This window comes from Osmerus mordax, chromosome 9, assembly GCF_038355195.1.
Source record: "Osmerus mordax isolate fOsmMor3 chromosome 9, fOsmMor3.pri, whole genome shotgun sequence".
Lineage (NCBI taxonomy): Eukaryota > Metazoa > Chordata > Actinopteri > Osmeriformes > Osmeridae > Osmerus > Osmerus mordax.
Window position 1 is genome coordinate 15836210 of NC_090058.1, and position 12275 is coordinate 15848484.

Consider the following 12275-nt stretch of genomic DNA (forward strand, 5'->3'; position numbering starts at 1 on the left):
GCGGCACAACGGTTGCACATCAGACGCCAGGTCAGAACGTTGCCTCTTGAGCTCACAACTAGGCCTCGTGGCACAACGGTAGCGCGTCTGACTTGGTAGCGTCGTTTACTTACCTGGCAAAATCAAGCTCTGATTGCTTCCTCAGAGTGAGGCATGCCACCAACGCACCTCGCCCAAACAGGGACCTGATGCTGCCAGGGTTCAAAAGGTAGACGTCAAGCGGGTAAATCGTCGGGGGCTCTGTGGCGCAATGGATAGCGCATTGGACTTCTAGGCAGGGGGAGGAAAAGCCATTCAAAGGTTGTGGGTTCGAGTCCCACCAGAGTCGTTCTCTTTTTTCCCCAAACTCCCCGTCGACGGCTCACGGGAAGAGTTATTTGTACGGCCGCTCCTCCTCTTCTTCGTGGGAGTTTTGGCACTCGTCTCCCAGCGTTTCCTTCCATTTTCCGGTCCTATTTCTGTAAAAACAGGGTCTCTGTGGCGCAATTGGCTAGCGCGTTCGGCTGTTAACCGAAAGGATGGTGGTTCGAGCCCACCCAGGGACGAATGTGTTCTTGTTTGCCCCTGTTGTGGGTCTTGCCAGTGTGACAATGAGCTGTACCGCCGTCGGAGCTGGAAAATCTCGGAAAAATACAGTCCTCCGCTCCACCAACTGAGCTGTCAAAGGGTGAGCGAGCGAGCGAGCGAGCGGGAGGCTTTATTTGCGAGGAAGGCATGCGATGCCCCATTCTCACTCCCGTTCAGGTACAAAAGAAGAAAGCCTTTGCTGACGCACCACTCTTTTAAGTCTCTCCCTGGTGGTCTAGTGGCTGGTTTCGATTCCCGGTCAGGGGGAACTTTAAGGTCCAGTGGAAACCTTTGACTAGCTGCGTCCTGCAACGTGGTCCTCATCTTTGACAGCGAGCAGAGGAAGCCAAGCTCTCCCTGGTGGTCTAGTGGCTAGGATTCGGCGCTCTCACCGCCGCGGCCCGGGTTCGATTCCCGGTCAGGGAATCTGTTTTTAGACCGCCATCAGAGTCCAAGAAGCTGGAAAATCTCTTCATTCTGGTGCCTTGAGAGCCTTTGCTGCATGTTGGGCATACCTTTCTAAGGTGGCTTTCGACCCCACCTTAAAGCACCTAGTCGAAGAGAAAACGGAAGCCTGAGCCCGTCTGGTCCGATGAAGCAAGGCGCCGTGGCTTAGTTGGTCAAAGCGCCTGTCTAGTAAACAGGAGATCCTGAGTTCAAATCTCAGCGGTGCCTCTTTAGGCGCAGGTGTCAGCTCAATTTTGCATCCTTTGTCTCAAAGTCAGGCGTGCAACGGAGACAAAGGTTGCGCGCCACAAGTCACGCTCTGTGGTTTGAACACACAGCTCACACAGGGCCTAGAACGCTGGACCCTTGCTCCTTCCATTGTTTCCTCAAAGTCAGGTACATAAGAGAGACCAATTTGGCCCGCTTCATCCCACGCTGCCACGCGGTTTGAACAGCCTTCGCCCGAACAGGGACTTGAACCCTGGACCCTCAGATTAAAAGTCTGATGCTCTGCCGACTGAGCTATCCGGGCTCTGGGGTGGCAGGAAACACTGAGCTTTTCATGGAACATCTGCATGTACATCTCCTTCGCCACACAAACCCCGAGGGATGGTATGGCGAATCCCTCGCAAGCATGCCGGTGCACCTTCGACACAAAGAGCCTCTTTAATCGGTACTCTCAGCGCGCTTTGCGGCACAACGGTTGCACATCAGACGCCAGGTCAGAACGTTGCCTCTTGAGCTCACAACTAGGCCTCGTGGCACAACGGTAGCGCGTCTGACTTGGTAGCGTCTTTTACTTACCTGGCAAAATCAAGCTCTGATTGCTTCCTCAGAGTGAGGCATGCCACCAACGCACCTCGCCCAAACAGGGACCTGATGCTGCCAGGGTTGAAAAGGTAGACGTCAAGCGGGTAAATTGTCGGGGGCTCTGTGGCGCAATGGATAGCGCATTGGACTTCTAGGCAGGGGGAGGAAAAGCCATTCAAAGGTTGTGGGTTCGAGTCCCACCAGAGTCGTTCTCTTTTTTCCCCAAACTCCACGTCGACGGCTCACGGGAAGAGTTATTTGTACGGCCGCTCCTCCTCTTCTTCGTGGGAGTTTTGGCACTCGTCTCCCAGCGTTTCCTTCCATTTTCCGGTCCTATTTCTGTAAAAACAGGGTCTCTGTGGCGCAATTGGCTAGCGCGTTCGGCTGTTAACCGAAAGGATGGTGGTTCGAGCCCACCCAGGGACGAATGTGTTCTTGTTTGCCCCTGTTGTGGGTCTTGCCAGTGTGACAATGAGCTGTACCGCCGTCGGAGCTGGAAAATCTCGGAAAAATACAGTCCTCCGCTCCACCAACTGAGCTGTCAAAGGGTGAGCGAGCGAGCGAGCGAGCGGGAGGCTTTATTTGCGAGGAAGGCATGCGATGCCCCATTCTCACTCCCGTTCAGGTACAAAAGAAGAAAGCCTTTGCTGACGCACCACTCTTTTAAGTCTCTCCCTGGTGGTCTAGTGGCTGGTTTCGATTCCCGGTCAGGGGGAACTTTAAGGTCCAGTGGAAACCTTTGACTAGCTGCGTCCTGCAACGTGGTCCTCATCTTTGACAGCGAGCAGAGGAAGCCAAGCTCTCCCTGGTGGTCTAGTGGCTAGGATTCGGCGCTCTCACCGCCGCGGCCCGGGTTCGATTCCCGGTCAGGGAATCTGTTTTTAGACCGCCATCAGAGTCCAAGAAGCTGGAAAATCTCTTCATTCTGGTGCCTTGAGAGCCTTTGCTGCATGTTGGGCATACCTTTCTAAGGTGGCTTTCGACCCCACCTTAAAGCACCTAGTCGAAGAGAAAACGGAAGCCTGAGCCCGTCTGGTCCGATGAAGCAAGGCGCCGTGGCTTAGTTGGTCAAAGCGCCTGTCTAGTAAACAGGAGATCCTGAGTTCAAATCTCAGCGGTGCCTCTTTAGGCGCAGGTGTCAGCTCAATTTTGCATCCTTTGTCTCAAAGTCAGGCGTGCAACGGAGACAAAGGTTGCGCGCCACAAGTCACGCTCTGTGGTTTGAACACACAGCTCACACAGGGCCTAGAACGCTGGACCCTTGCTCCTTCCATTGTTTCCTCAAAGTCAGGTACATAAGAGAGACCAATTTGGCCCGCTTCATCCCACGCTGCCACGCGGTTTGAACAGCCTTCGCCCGAACAGGGACTTGAACCCTGGACCCTCAGATTAAAAGTCTGATGCTCTGCCGACTGAGCTATCCGGGCTCTGGGGTGGCAGGAAACACTGAGCTTTTCGTGGAACATCTGCATGTACATCTCCTTCGCCACACAAACCCCGAGGGATGGTATGGCGAATCCCTCGCAAGCATGCCGGTGCACCTTCGACACAAAGAGCCTCTTTAATCGGTACTCTCAGCGCGCTTTGCGGCACAACGGTTGCACATCAGACGCCAGGTCAGAACGTTGCCTCTTGAGCTCACAACTAGGCCTCGTGGCACAACGGTAGCGCGTCTGACTTGGTAGCGTCTTTTACTTACCTGGCAAAATCAAGCTCTGATTGCTTCCTCAGAGTGAGGCATGCCACCAACGCACCTCGCCCAAACAGGGACCTGATGCTGCCAGGGTTGAAAAGGTAGACGTCAAGCGGGTAAATTGTCGGGGGCTCTGTGGCGCAATGGATAGCGCATTGGACTTCTAGGCAGGGGGAGGAAAAGCCATTCAAAGGTTGTGGGTTCGAGTCCCACCAGAGTCGTTCTCTTTTTTCCCCAAACTCCCCGTCGACGGCTCACGGGAAGAGTTATTTGTACGGCCGCTCCTCCTCTTCTTCGTGGGAGTTTTGGCACTCGTCTCCCAGCGTTTCCTTCCATTTTCCGGTCCTATTTCTGTAAAAACAGGGTCTCTGTGGCGCAATTGGCTAGCGCGTTCGGCTGTTAACCGAAAGGATGGTGGTTCGAGCCCACCCAGGGACGAATGTGTTCTTGTTTGCCCCTGTTGTGGGTCTTGCCAGTGTGACAATGAGCTGTACCGCCGTCGGAGCTGGAAAATCTCGGAAAAATACAGTCCTCCGCTCCACCAACTGAGCTGTCAAAGGGTGAGCGAGCGAGCGAGCGAGCGGGAGGCTTTATTTGCGAGGAAGGCATGCGATGCCCCATTCTCACTCCCGTTCAGGTACAAAAGAAGAAAGCCTTTGCTGACGCACCACTCTTTTAAGTCTCTCCCTGGTGGTCTAGTGGCTGGTTTCGATTCCCGGTCAGGGGGAACTTTAAGGTCCAGTGGAAACCTTTGACTAGCTGCGTCCTGCAACGTGGTCCTCATCTTTGACAGCGAGCAGAGGAAGCCAAGCTCTCCCTGGTGGTCTAGTGGCTAGGATTCGGCGCTCTCACCGCCGCGGCCCGGGTTCGATTCCCGGTCAGGGAATCTGTTTTTAGACCGCCATCAGAGTCCAAGAAGCTGGAAAATCTCTTCATTCTGGTGCCTTGAGAGCCTTTGCTGCATGTTGGGCATACCTTTCTAAGGTGGCTTTCGACCCCACCTTAAAGCACCTAGTCGAAGAGAAAACGGAAGCCTGAGCCCGTCTGGTCCGATGAAGCAAGGCGCCGTGGCTTAGTTGGTCAAAGCGCCTGTCTAGTAAACAGGAGATCCTGAGTTCAAATCTCAGCGGTGCCTCTTTAGGCGCAGGTGTCAGCTCAATTTTGCATCCTTTGTCTCAAAGTCAGGCGTGCAACGGAGACAAAGGTTGCGCGCCACAAGTCACGCTCTGTGGTTTGAACACACAGCTCACACAGGGCCTAGAACGCTGGACCCTTGCTCCTTCCATTGTTTCCTCAAAGTCAGGTACATAAGAGAGACCAATTTGGCCCGCTTCATCCCACGCTGCCACGCGGTTTGAACAGCCTTCGCCCGAACAGGGACTTGAACCCTGGACCCTCAGATTAAAAGTCTGATGCTCTGCCGACTGAGCTATCCGGGCTCTGGGGTGGCAGGAAACACTGAGCTTTTCGTGGAACATCTGCATGTACATCTCCTTCGCCACACAAACCCCGAGGGATGGTATGGCGAATCCCTCGCAAGCATGCCGGTGCACCTTCGACACAAAGAGCCTCTTTAATCGGTACTCTCAGCGCGCTTTGCGGCACAACGGTTGCACATCAGACGCCAGGTCAGAACGTTGCCTCTTGAGCTCACAACTAGGCCTCGTGGCACAACGGTAGCGCGTCTGACTTGGTAGCGTCTTTTACTTACCTGGCAAAATCAAGCTCTGATTGCTTCCTCAGAGTGAGGCATGCCACCAACGCACCTCGCCCAAACAGGGACCTGATGCTGCCAGGGTTCAAAAGGTAGACGTCAAGCGGGTAAATCGTCGGGGGCTCTGTGGCGCAATGGATAGCGCATTGGACTTCTAGGCAGGGGGAGGAAAAGCCATTCAAAGGTTGTGGGTTCGAGTCCCACCAGAGTCGTTCTCTTTTTTCCCCAAACTCCCCGTCGACGGCTCACGGGAAGAGTTATTTGTACGGCCGCTCCTCCTCTTCTTCGTGGGAGTTTTGGCACTCGTCTCCCAGCGTTTCCTTCCATTTTCCGGTCCTATTTCTGTAAAAACAGGGTCTCTGTGGCGCAATTGGCTAGCGCGTTCGGCTGTTAACCGAAAGGATGGTGGTTCGAGCCCACCCAGGGACGAATGTGTTCTTGTTTGCCCCTGTTGTGGGTCTTGCCAGTGTGACAATGAGCTGTACCGCCGTCGGAGCTGGAAAATCTCGGAAAAATACAGTCCTCCGCTCCACCAACTGAGCTGTCAAAGGGTGAGCGAGCGAGCGAGCGAGTGGGAGGCTTTATTTGCGAGGAAGGCGTGCGATGCCCCATTCTCACTCCCGTTCAGGTACAAAAGAAGAAAGCCTTTGCTGACGCACCACTCTTTTAAGTCTCTCCCTGGTGGTCTAGTGGCTGGTTTCGATTCCCGGTCAGGGAACTTTAAGGTCCAGTGGAAACCTTTGACAAGCTGCGTCCTGCAACGTGGTCCTCATCTTTGACAGCGAGCAGAGGAAGCCAAGCTCTCCCTGGTGGTCTAGTGGCTAGGATTCGGCGCTCTCACCGCCGCGGCCCGGGTTCGATTCCCGGTCAGGGAATCTGTTTTTAGACCGCCATCAGAGTCCAAGAAGCTGGAAAATCTCTTCATTCTGGTGCCTTGAGAGCCTTTGCTGCATGTTGGGCATACCTTTCTAAGGTGGCTTTCGACCCCACCTTAAAGCACCTAGTCGAAGAGAAAACGGAAGCCTGAGCCCGTCTGGTCCGATGAAGCAAGGCGCCGTGGCTTAGTTGGTCAAAGCGCCTGTCTAGTAAACAGGAGATCCTGAGTTCAAATCTCAGCGGTGCCTCTTTAGGCGCAGGTGTCAGCTCAATTTTGCATCCTTTGTCTCAAAGTCAGGCGTGCAACGGAGACAAAGGTTGCGCGCCACAAGTCACGCTCTGTGGTTTGAACACACAGCTCACACAGGGCCTAGAACGCTGGACCCTTGCTCCTTCCATTGTTTCCTCAAAGTCAGGTACATAAGAGAGACCAATTTGGCCCGCTTCATCCCACGCTGCCACGCGGTTTGAACAGCCTTCGCCCGAACAGGGACTTGAACCCTGGACCCTCAGATTAAAAGTCTGATGCTCTGCCGACTGAGCTATCCGGGCTCTGGGGTGGCAGGAAACACTGAACTTTTCGTGGAACATCTGCATGTACATCTCCTTCGCCACACAAACCCCGAGGGATGGTATGGCGAATCCCTCGCAAGCATGCCGGTGCACCTTCGACACAAAGAGCCTCTTTAAACGGTACTCTCAGCGCGCTTTGCGGCACAACGGTTGCACATCAGACGCCAGGTCAGAACGTTGCCTCTTGAGCTCACAACTAGGCCTCGTGGCACAACGGTAGCGCGTCTGACTTGGTAGCGTCGTTTACTTACCTGGCAAAATCAAGCTCTGATTGCTTCCTCAGAGTGAGGCATGCCACCAACGCACCTCGCCCAAACAGGGACCTGATGCTGCCAGGGTTCAAAAGGTAGACGTCAAGCGGGTAAATCGTCGGGGGCTCTGTGGCGCAATGGATAGCGCATTGGACTTCTAGGCAGGGGGAGGAAAAGCCATTCAAAGGTTGTGGGTTCGAGTCCCACCAGAGTCGTTCTCTTTTTTCCCCAAACTCCCCGTCGACGGCTCACGGGAAGAGTTATTTGTACGGCCGCTCCTCCTCTTCTTCGTGGGAGTTTTGGCACTCGTCTCCCAGCGTTTCCTTCCATTTTCCGGTCCTATTTCTGTAAAAACAGGGTCTCTGTGGCGCAATTGGCTAGCGCGTTCGGCTGTTAACCGAAAGGATGGTGGTTCGAGCCCACCCAGGGACGAATGTGTTCTTGTTTGCCCCTGTTGTGGGTCTTGCCAGTGTGACAATGAGCTGTACCGCCGTCGGAGCTGGAAAATCTCGGAAAAATACAGTCCTCCGCTCCACCAACTGAGCTGTCAAAGGGTGAGCGAGCGAGCGAGCGAGCGGGAGGCTTTATTTGCGAGGAAGGCATGCGATGCCCCATTCTCACTCCCGTTCAGGTACAAAAGAAGAAAGCCTTTGCTGACGCACCACTCTTTTAAGTCTCTCCCTGGTGGTCTAGTGGCTGGTTTCGATTCCCGGTCAGGGGGAACTTTAAGGTCCAGTGGAAACCTTTGACTAGCTGCGTCCTGCAACGTGGTCCTCATCTTTGACAGCGAGCAGAGGAAGCCAAGCTCTCCCTGGTGGTCTAGTGGCTAGGATTCGGCGCTCTCACCGCCGCGGCCCGGGTTCGATTCCCGGTCAGGGAATCTGTTTTTAGACCGCCATCAGAGTCCAAGAAGCTGGAAAATCTCTTCATTCTGGTGCCTTGAGAGCCTTTGCTGCATGTTGGGCATACCTTTCTAAGGTGGCTTTCGACCCCACCTTAAAGCACCTAGTCGAAGAGAAAACGGAAGCCTGAGCCCGTCTGGTCCGATGAAGCAAGGCGCCGTGGCTTAGTTGGTCAAAGCGCCTGTCTAGTAAACAGGAGATCCTGAGTTCAAATCTCAGCGGTGCCTCTTTAGGCGCAGGTGTCAGCTCAATTTTGCATCCTTTGTCTCAAAGTCAGGCGTGCAACGGAGACAAAGGTTGCGCGCCACAAGTCACGCTCTGTGGTTTGAACACACAGCTCACACAGGGCCTAGAACGCTGGACCCTTGCTCCTTCCATTGTTTCCTCAAAGTCAGGTACATAAGAGAGACCAATTTGGCCCGCTTCATCCCACGCTGCCACGCGGTTTGAACAGCCTTCGCCCGAACAGGGACTTGAACCCTGGACCCTCAGATTAAAAGTCTGATGCTCTGCCGACTGAGCTATCCGGGCTCTGGGGTGGCAGGAAACACTGAGCTTTTCGTGGAACATCTGCATGTACATCTCCTTCGCCACACAAACCCCGAGGGATGGTATGGCGAATCCCTCGCAAGCATGCCGGTGCACCTTCGACACAAAGAGCCTCTTTAATCGGTACTCTCAGCGCGCTTTGCGGCACAACGGTTGCACATCAGACGCCAGGTCAGAACGTTGCCTCTTGAGCTCACAACTAGGCCTCGTGGCACAACGGTAGCGCGTCTGACTTGGTAGCGTCTTTTACTTACCTGGCAAAATCAAGCTCTGATTGCTTCCTCAGAGTGAGGCATGCCACCAACGCACCTCGCCCAAACAGGGACCTGATGCTGCCAGGGTTCAAAAGGTAGACGTCAAGCGGGTAAATCGTCGGGGGCTCTGTGGCGCAATGGATAGCGCATTGGACTTCTAGGCAGGGGGAGGAAAAGCCATTCAAAGGTTGTGGGTTCGAGTCCCACCAGAGTCGTTCTCTTTTTTCCCCAAACTCCCCGTCGACGGCTCACGGGAAGAGTTATTTGTACGGCCGCTCCTCCTCTTCTTCGTGGGAGTTTTGGCACTCGTCTCCCAGCGTTTCCTTCCATTTTCCGGTCCTATTTCTGTAAAAACAGGGTCTCTGTGGCGCAATTGGCTAGCGCGTTCGGCTGTTAACCGAAAGGATGGTGGTTCGAGCCCACCCAGGGACGAATGTGTTCTTGTTTGCCCCTGTTGTGGGTCTTGCCAGTGTGACAATGAGCTGTACCGCCGTCGGAGCTGGAAAATCTCGGAAAAATACAGTCCTCCGCTCCACCAACTGAGCTGTCAAAGGGTGAGCGAGCGAGCGAGCGAGCGGGAGGCTTTATTTGCGAGGAAGGCATGCGATGCCCCATTCTCACTCCCGTTCAGGTACAAAAGAAGAAAGCCTTTGCTGACGCACCACTCTTTTAAGTCTCTCCCTGGTGGTCTAGTGGCTGGTTTCGATTCCCGGTCAGGGGGAACTTTAAGGTCCAGTGGAAACCTTTGACTAGCTGCGTCCTGCAACGTGGTCCTCATCTTTGACAGCGAGCAGAGGAAGCCAAGCTCTCCCTGGTGGTCTAGTGGCTAGGATTCGGCGCTCTCACCGCCGCGGCCCGGGTTCGATTCCCGGTCAGGGAATCTGTTTTTAGACCGCCATCAGAGTCCAAGAAGCTGGAAAATCTCTTCATTCTGGTGCCTTGAGAGCCTTTGCTGCATGTTGGGCATACCTTTCTAAGGTGGCTTTCGACCCCACCTTAAAGCACCTAGTCGAAGAGAAAACGGAAGCCTGAGCCCGTCTGGTCCGATGAAGCAAGGCGCCGTGGCTTAGTTGGTCAAAGCGCCTGTCTAGTAAACAGGAGATCCTGAGTTCAAATCTCAGCGGTGCCTCTTTAGGCGCAGGTGTCAGCTCAATTTTGCATCCTTTGTCTCAAAGTCAGGCGTGCAACGGAGACAAAGGTTGCGCGCCACAAGTCACGCTCTGTGGTTTGAACACACAGCTCACACAGGGCCTAGAACGCTGGACCCTTGCTCCTTCCATTGTTTCCTCAAAGTCAGGTACATAAGAGAGACCAATTTGGCCCGCTTCATCCCACGCTGCCACGCGGTTTGAACAGCCTTCGCCCGAACAGGGACTTGAACCCTGGACCCTCAGATTAAAAGTCTGATGCTCTGCCGACTGAGCTATCCGGGCTCTGGGGTGGCAGGAAACACTGAGCTTTTCGTGGAACATCTGCATGTACATCTCCTTCGCCACACAAACCCCGAGGGATGGTATGGCGAATCCCTCGCAAGCATGCCGGTGCACCTTCGACACAAAGAGCCTCTTTAATCGGTACTCTCAGCGCGCTTTGCGGCACAACGGTTGCACATCAGACGCCAGGTCAGAACGTTGCCTCTTGAGCTCACAACTAGGCCTCGTGGCACAACGGTAGCGCGTCTGACTTGGTAGCGTCTTTTACTTACCTGGCAAAATCAAGCTCTGATTGCTTCCTCAGAGTGAGGCATGCCACCAACGCACCTCGCCCAAACAGGGACCTGATGCTGCCAGGGTTCAAAAGGTAGACGTCAAGCGGGTAAATCGTCGGGGGCTCTGTGGCGCAATGGATAGCGCATTGGACTTCTAGGCAGGGGGAGGAAAAGCCATTCAAAGGTTGTGGGTTCGAGTCCCACCAGAGTCGTTCTCTTTTTTCCCCAAACTCCCCGTCGACGGCTCACGGGAAGAGTTATTTGTACGGCCGCTCCTCCTCTTCTTCGTGGGAGTTTTGGCACTCGTCTCCCAGCGTTTCCTTCCATTTTCCGGTCCTATTTCTGTAAAAACAGGGTCTCTGTGGCGCAATTGGCTAGCGCGTTCGGCTGTTAACCGAAAGGATGGTGGTTCGAGCCCACCCAGGGACGAATGTGTTCTTGTTTGCCCCTGTTGTGGGTCTTGCCAGTGTGACAATGAGCTGTACCGCCGTCGGAGCTGGAAAATCTCGGAAAAATACAGTCCTCCGCTCCACCAACTGAGCTGTCAAAGGGTGAGCGAGCGAGCGAGCGAGCGGGAGGCTTTATTTGCGAGGAAGGCATGCGATGCCCCATTCTCACTCCCGTTCAGGTACAAAAGAAGAAAGCCTTTGCTGACGCACCACTCTTTTAAGTCTCTCCCTGGTGGTCTAGTGGCTGGTTTCGATTCCCGGTCAGGGGGAACTTTAAGGTCCAGTGGAAACCTTTGACTAGCTGCGTCCTGCAACGTGGTCCTCATCTTTGACAGCGAGCAGAGGAAGCCAAGCTCTCCCTGGTGGTCTAGTGGCTAGGATTCGGCGCTCTCACCGCCGCGGCCCGGGTTCGATTCCCGGTCAGGGAATCTGTTTTTAGACCGCCATCAGAGTCCAAGAAGCTGGAAAATCTCTTCATTCTGGTGCCTTGAGAGCCTTTGCTGCATGTTGGGCATACCTTTCTAAGGTGGCTTTCGACCCCACCTTAAAGCACCTAGTCGAAGAGAAAACGGAAGCCTGAGCCCGTCTGGTCCGATGAAGCAAGGCGCCGTGGCTTAGTTGGTCAAAGCGCCTGTCTAGTAAACAGGAGATCCTGAGTTCAAATCTCAGCGGTGCCTCTTTAGGCGCAGGTGTCAGCTCAATTTTGCATCCTTTGTCTCAAAGTCAGGCGTGCAACGGAGACAAAGGTTGCGCGCCACAAGTCACGCTCTGTGGTTTGAACACACAGCTCACACAGGGCCTAGAACGCTGGACCCTTGCTCCTTCCATTGTTTCCTCAAAGTCAGGTACATAAGAGAGACCAATTTGGCCCGCTTCATCCCACGCTGCCACGCGGTTTGAACAGCCTTCGCCCGAACAGGGACTTGAACCCTGGACCCTCAGATTAAAAGTCTGATGCTCTGCCGACTGAGCTATCCGGGCTCTGGGGTGGCAGGAAACACTGAGCTTTTCGTGGAACATCTGCATGTACATCTCCTTCGCCACACAAACCCCGAGGGATGGTATGGCGAATCCCTCGCAAGCATGCCGGTGCACCTTCGACACAAAGAGCCTCTTTAATCGGTACTCTCAGCGCGCTTTGCGGCACAACGGTTGCACATCAGACGCCAGGTCAGAACGTTGCCTCTTGAGCTCACAACTAGGCCTCGTGGCACAACGGTAGCGCGTCTGACTTGGTAGCGTCTTTTACTTACCTGGCAAAATCAAGCTCTGATTGCTTCCTCAGAGTGAGGCATGCCACCAACGCACCTCGCCCAAACAGGGACCTGATGCTGCCAGGGTTCAAAAGGTAGACGTCAAGCGGGTAAATCGTCGGGGGCTCTGTGGCGCAATGGATAGCGCATTGGACTTCTAGGCAGGGGGAGGAAAAGCCATTCAAAGGTTGTGGGTTCGAGTCCCACCAGAGTCGTTCTCTTTTTTCCC

At 54.4% G+C, this 12275-nt stretch overlaps 29 non-coding genes across 29 annotated transcripts; 22 read left to right on the forward strand and 7 right to left on the reverse strand.

Annotated features, from left to right (window-relative positions):
* The first annotated feature begins 236 nt into the window (after positions 1-236).
* On the forward strand, positions 237-328 carry trnar-ucu (transfer RNA arginine (anticodon UCU)). The gene is given in 2 exon segments: positions 237-273; positions 293-328. It is a non-coding gene; the product is annotated as a tRNA-Arg (tRNA).
* Positions 329-471: 143 nt separating this feature from the next.
* trnan-guu (transfer RNA asparagine (anticodon GUU)) lies at positions 472-545 on the forward strand. The gene has a single exon. It is a non-coding gene; the product is annotated as a tRNA-Asn (tRNA).
* A 376-nt stretch (positions 546-921) lies between these two features.
* trnae-cuc (transfer RNA glutamic acid (anticodon CUC)) lies at positions 922-993 on the forward strand. The gene has a single exon. It is a non-coding gene; the product is annotated as a tRNA-Glu (tRNA).
* A 175-nt stretch (positions 994-1168) lies between these two features.
* On the forward strand, positions 1169-1242 carry trnat-agu (transfer RNA threonine (anticodon AGU)). Its single transcript has one exon. It is a non-coding gene; the product is annotated as a tRNA-Thr (tRNA).
* A 231-nt stretch (positions 1243-1473) lies between these two features.
* On the reverse strand, positions 1474-1546 carry trnak-uuu (transfer RNA lysine (anticodon UUU)). Its single transcript has one exon. It is a non-coding gene; the product is annotated as a tRNA-Lys (tRNA).
* A 395-nt stretch (positions 1547-1941) lies between these two features.
* Positions 1942-2033, forward strand: trnar-ucu (transfer RNA arginine (anticodon UCU)). Its single transcript is given in 2 exon segments — positions 1942-1978; positions 1998-2033. It is a non-coding gene; the product is annotated as a tRNA-Arg (tRNA).
* A 143-nt stretch (positions 2034-2176) lies between these two features.
* On the forward strand, positions 2177-2250 carry trnan-guu (transfer RNA asparagine (anticodon GUU)). Its single transcript has one exon. It is a non-coding gene; the product is annotated as a tRNA-Asn (tRNA).
* A 376-nt stretch (positions 2251-2626) lies between these two features.
* Positions 2627-2698, forward strand: trnae-cuc (transfer RNA glutamic acid (anticodon CUC)). Its single transcript has one exon. It is a non-coding gene; the product is annotated as a tRNA-Glu (tRNA).
* Positions 2699-2873: 175 nt separating this feature from the next.
* trnat-agu (transfer RNA threonine (anticodon AGU)) lies at positions 2874-2947 on the forward strand. The gene has a single exon. It is a non-coding gene; the product is annotated as a tRNA-Thr (tRNA).
* Positions 2948-3178: 231 nt separating this feature from the next.
* On the reverse strand, positions 3179-3251 carry trnak-uuu (transfer RNA lysine (anticodon UUU)). Its single transcript has one exon. It is a non-coding gene; the product is annotated as a tRNA-Lys (tRNA).
* A 395-nt stretch (positions 3252-3646) lies between these two features.
* On the forward strand, positions 3647-3738 carry trnar-ucu (transfer RNA arginine (anticodon UCU)). Its single transcript is given in 2 exon segments — positions 3647-3683; positions 3703-3738. It is a non-coding gene; the product is annotated as a tRNA-Arg (tRNA).
* A 143-nt stretch (positions 3739-3881) lies between these two features.
* Positions 3882-3955, forward strand: trnan-guu (transfer RNA asparagine (anticodon GUU)). Its single transcript has one exon. It is a non-coding gene; the product is annotated as a tRNA-Asn (tRNA).
* A 376-nt stretch (positions 3956-4331) lies between these two features.
* trnae-cuc (transfer RNA glutamic acid (anticodon CUC)) lies at positions 4332-4403 on the forward strand. Its single transcript has one exon. It is a non-coding gene; the product is annotated as a tRNA-Glu (tRNA).
* A 175-nt stretch (positions 4404-4578) lies between these two features.
* Positions 4579-4652, forward strand: trnat-agu (transfer RNA threonine (anticodon AGU)). The gene has a single exon. It is a non-coding gene; the product is annotated as a tRNA-Thr (tRNA).
* A 231-nt stretch (positions 4653-4883) lies between these two features.
* trnak-uuu (transfer RNA lysine (anticodon UUU)) lies at positions 4884-4956 on the reverse strand. The gene has a single exon. It is a non-coding gene; the product is annotated as a tRNA-Lys (tRNA).
* A 395-nt stretch (positions 4957-5351) lies between these two features.
* Positions 5352-5443, forward strand: trnar-ucu (transfer RNA arginine (anticodon UCU)). Its single transcript is given in 2 exon segments — positions 5352-5388; positions 5408-5443. It is a non-coding gene; the product is annotated as a tRNA-Arg (tRNA).
* Positions 5444-5586: 143 nt separating this feature from the next.
* trnan-guu (transfer RNA asparagine (anticodon GUU)) lies at positions 5587-5660 on the forward strand. Its single transcript has one exon. It is a non-coding gene; the product is annotated as a tRNA-Asn (tRNA).
* A 374-nt stretch (positions 5661-6034) lies between these two features.
* trnae-cuc (transfer RNA glutamic acid (anticodon CUC)) lies at positions 6035-6106 on the forward strand. The gene has a single exon. It is a non-coding gene; the product is annotated as a tRNA-Glu (tRNA).
* Positions 6107-6281: 175 nt separating this feature from the next.
* On the forward strand, positions 6282-6355 carry trnat-agu (transfer RNA threonine (anticodon AGU)). The gene has a single exon. It is a non-coding gene; the product is annotated as a tRNA-Thr (tRNA).
* Positions 6356-6586: 231 nt separating this feature from the next.
* On the reverse strand, positions 6587-6659 carry trnak-uuu (transfer RNA lysine (anticodon UUU)). Its single transcript has one exon. It is a non-coding gene; the product is annotated as a tRNA-Lys (tRNA).
* Positions 6660-7054: 395 nt separating this feature from the next.
* trnar-ucu (transfer RNA arginine (anticodon UCU)) lies at positions 7055-7146 on the forward strand. Its single transcript is given in 2 exon segments — positions 7055-7091; positions 7111-7146. It is a non-coding gene; the product is annotated as a tRNA-Arg (tRNA).
* Positions 7147-7289: 143 nt separating this feature from the next.
* On the forward strand, positions 7290-7363 carry trnan-guu (transfer RNA asparagine (anticodon GUU)). Its single transcript has one exon. It is a non-coding gene; the product is annotated as a tRNA-Asn (tRNA).
* Positions 7364-7739: 376 nt separating this feature from the next.
* trnae-cuc (transfer RNA glutamic acid (anticodon CUC)) lies at positions 7740-7811 on the forward strand. Its single transcript has one exon. It is a non-coding gene; the product is annotated as a tRNA-Glu (tRNA).
* A 480-nt stretch (positions 7812-8291) lies between these two features.
* trnak-uuu (transfer RNA lysine (anticodon UUU)) lies at positions 8292-8364 on the reverse strand. Its single transcript has one exon. It is a non-coding gene; the product is annotated as a tRNA-Lys (tRNA).
* Positions 8365-8759: 395 nt separating this feature from the next.
* trnar-ucu (transfer RNA arginine (anticodon UCU)) lies at positions 8760-8851 on the forward strand. Its single transcript is given in 2 exon segments — positions 8760-8796; positions 8816-8851. It is a non-coding gene; the product is annotated as a tRNA-Arg (tRNA).
* A 1145-nt stretch (positions 8852-9996) lies between these two features.
* trnak-uuu (transfer RNA lysine (anticodon UUU)) lies at positions 9997-10069 on the reverse strand. The gene has a single exon. It is a non-coding gene; the product is annotated as a tRNA-Lys (tRNA).
* Positions 10070-10464: 395 nt separating this feature from the next.
* trnar-ucu (transfer RNA arginine (anticodon UCU)) lies at positions 10465-10556 on the forward strand. Its single transcript is given in 2 exon segments — positions 10465-10501; positions 10521-10556. It is a non-coding gene; the product is annotated as a tRNA-Arg (tRNA).
* Positions 10557-11701: 1145 nt separating this feature from the next.
* On the reverse strand, positions 11702-11774 carry trnak-uuu (transfer RNA lysine (anticodon UUU)). Its single transcript has one exon. It is a non-coding gene; the product is annotated as a tRNA-Lys (tRNA).
* A 395-nt stretch (positions 11775-12169) lies between these two features.
* Positions 12170-12261, forward strand: trnar-ucu (transfer RNA arginine (anticodon UCU)). Its single transcript is given in 2 exon segments — positions 12170-12206; positions 12226-12261. It is a non-coding gene; the product is annotated as a tRNA-Arg (tRNA).
* The last annotated feature ends 14 nt before the right edge of the window (positions 12262-12275 follow it).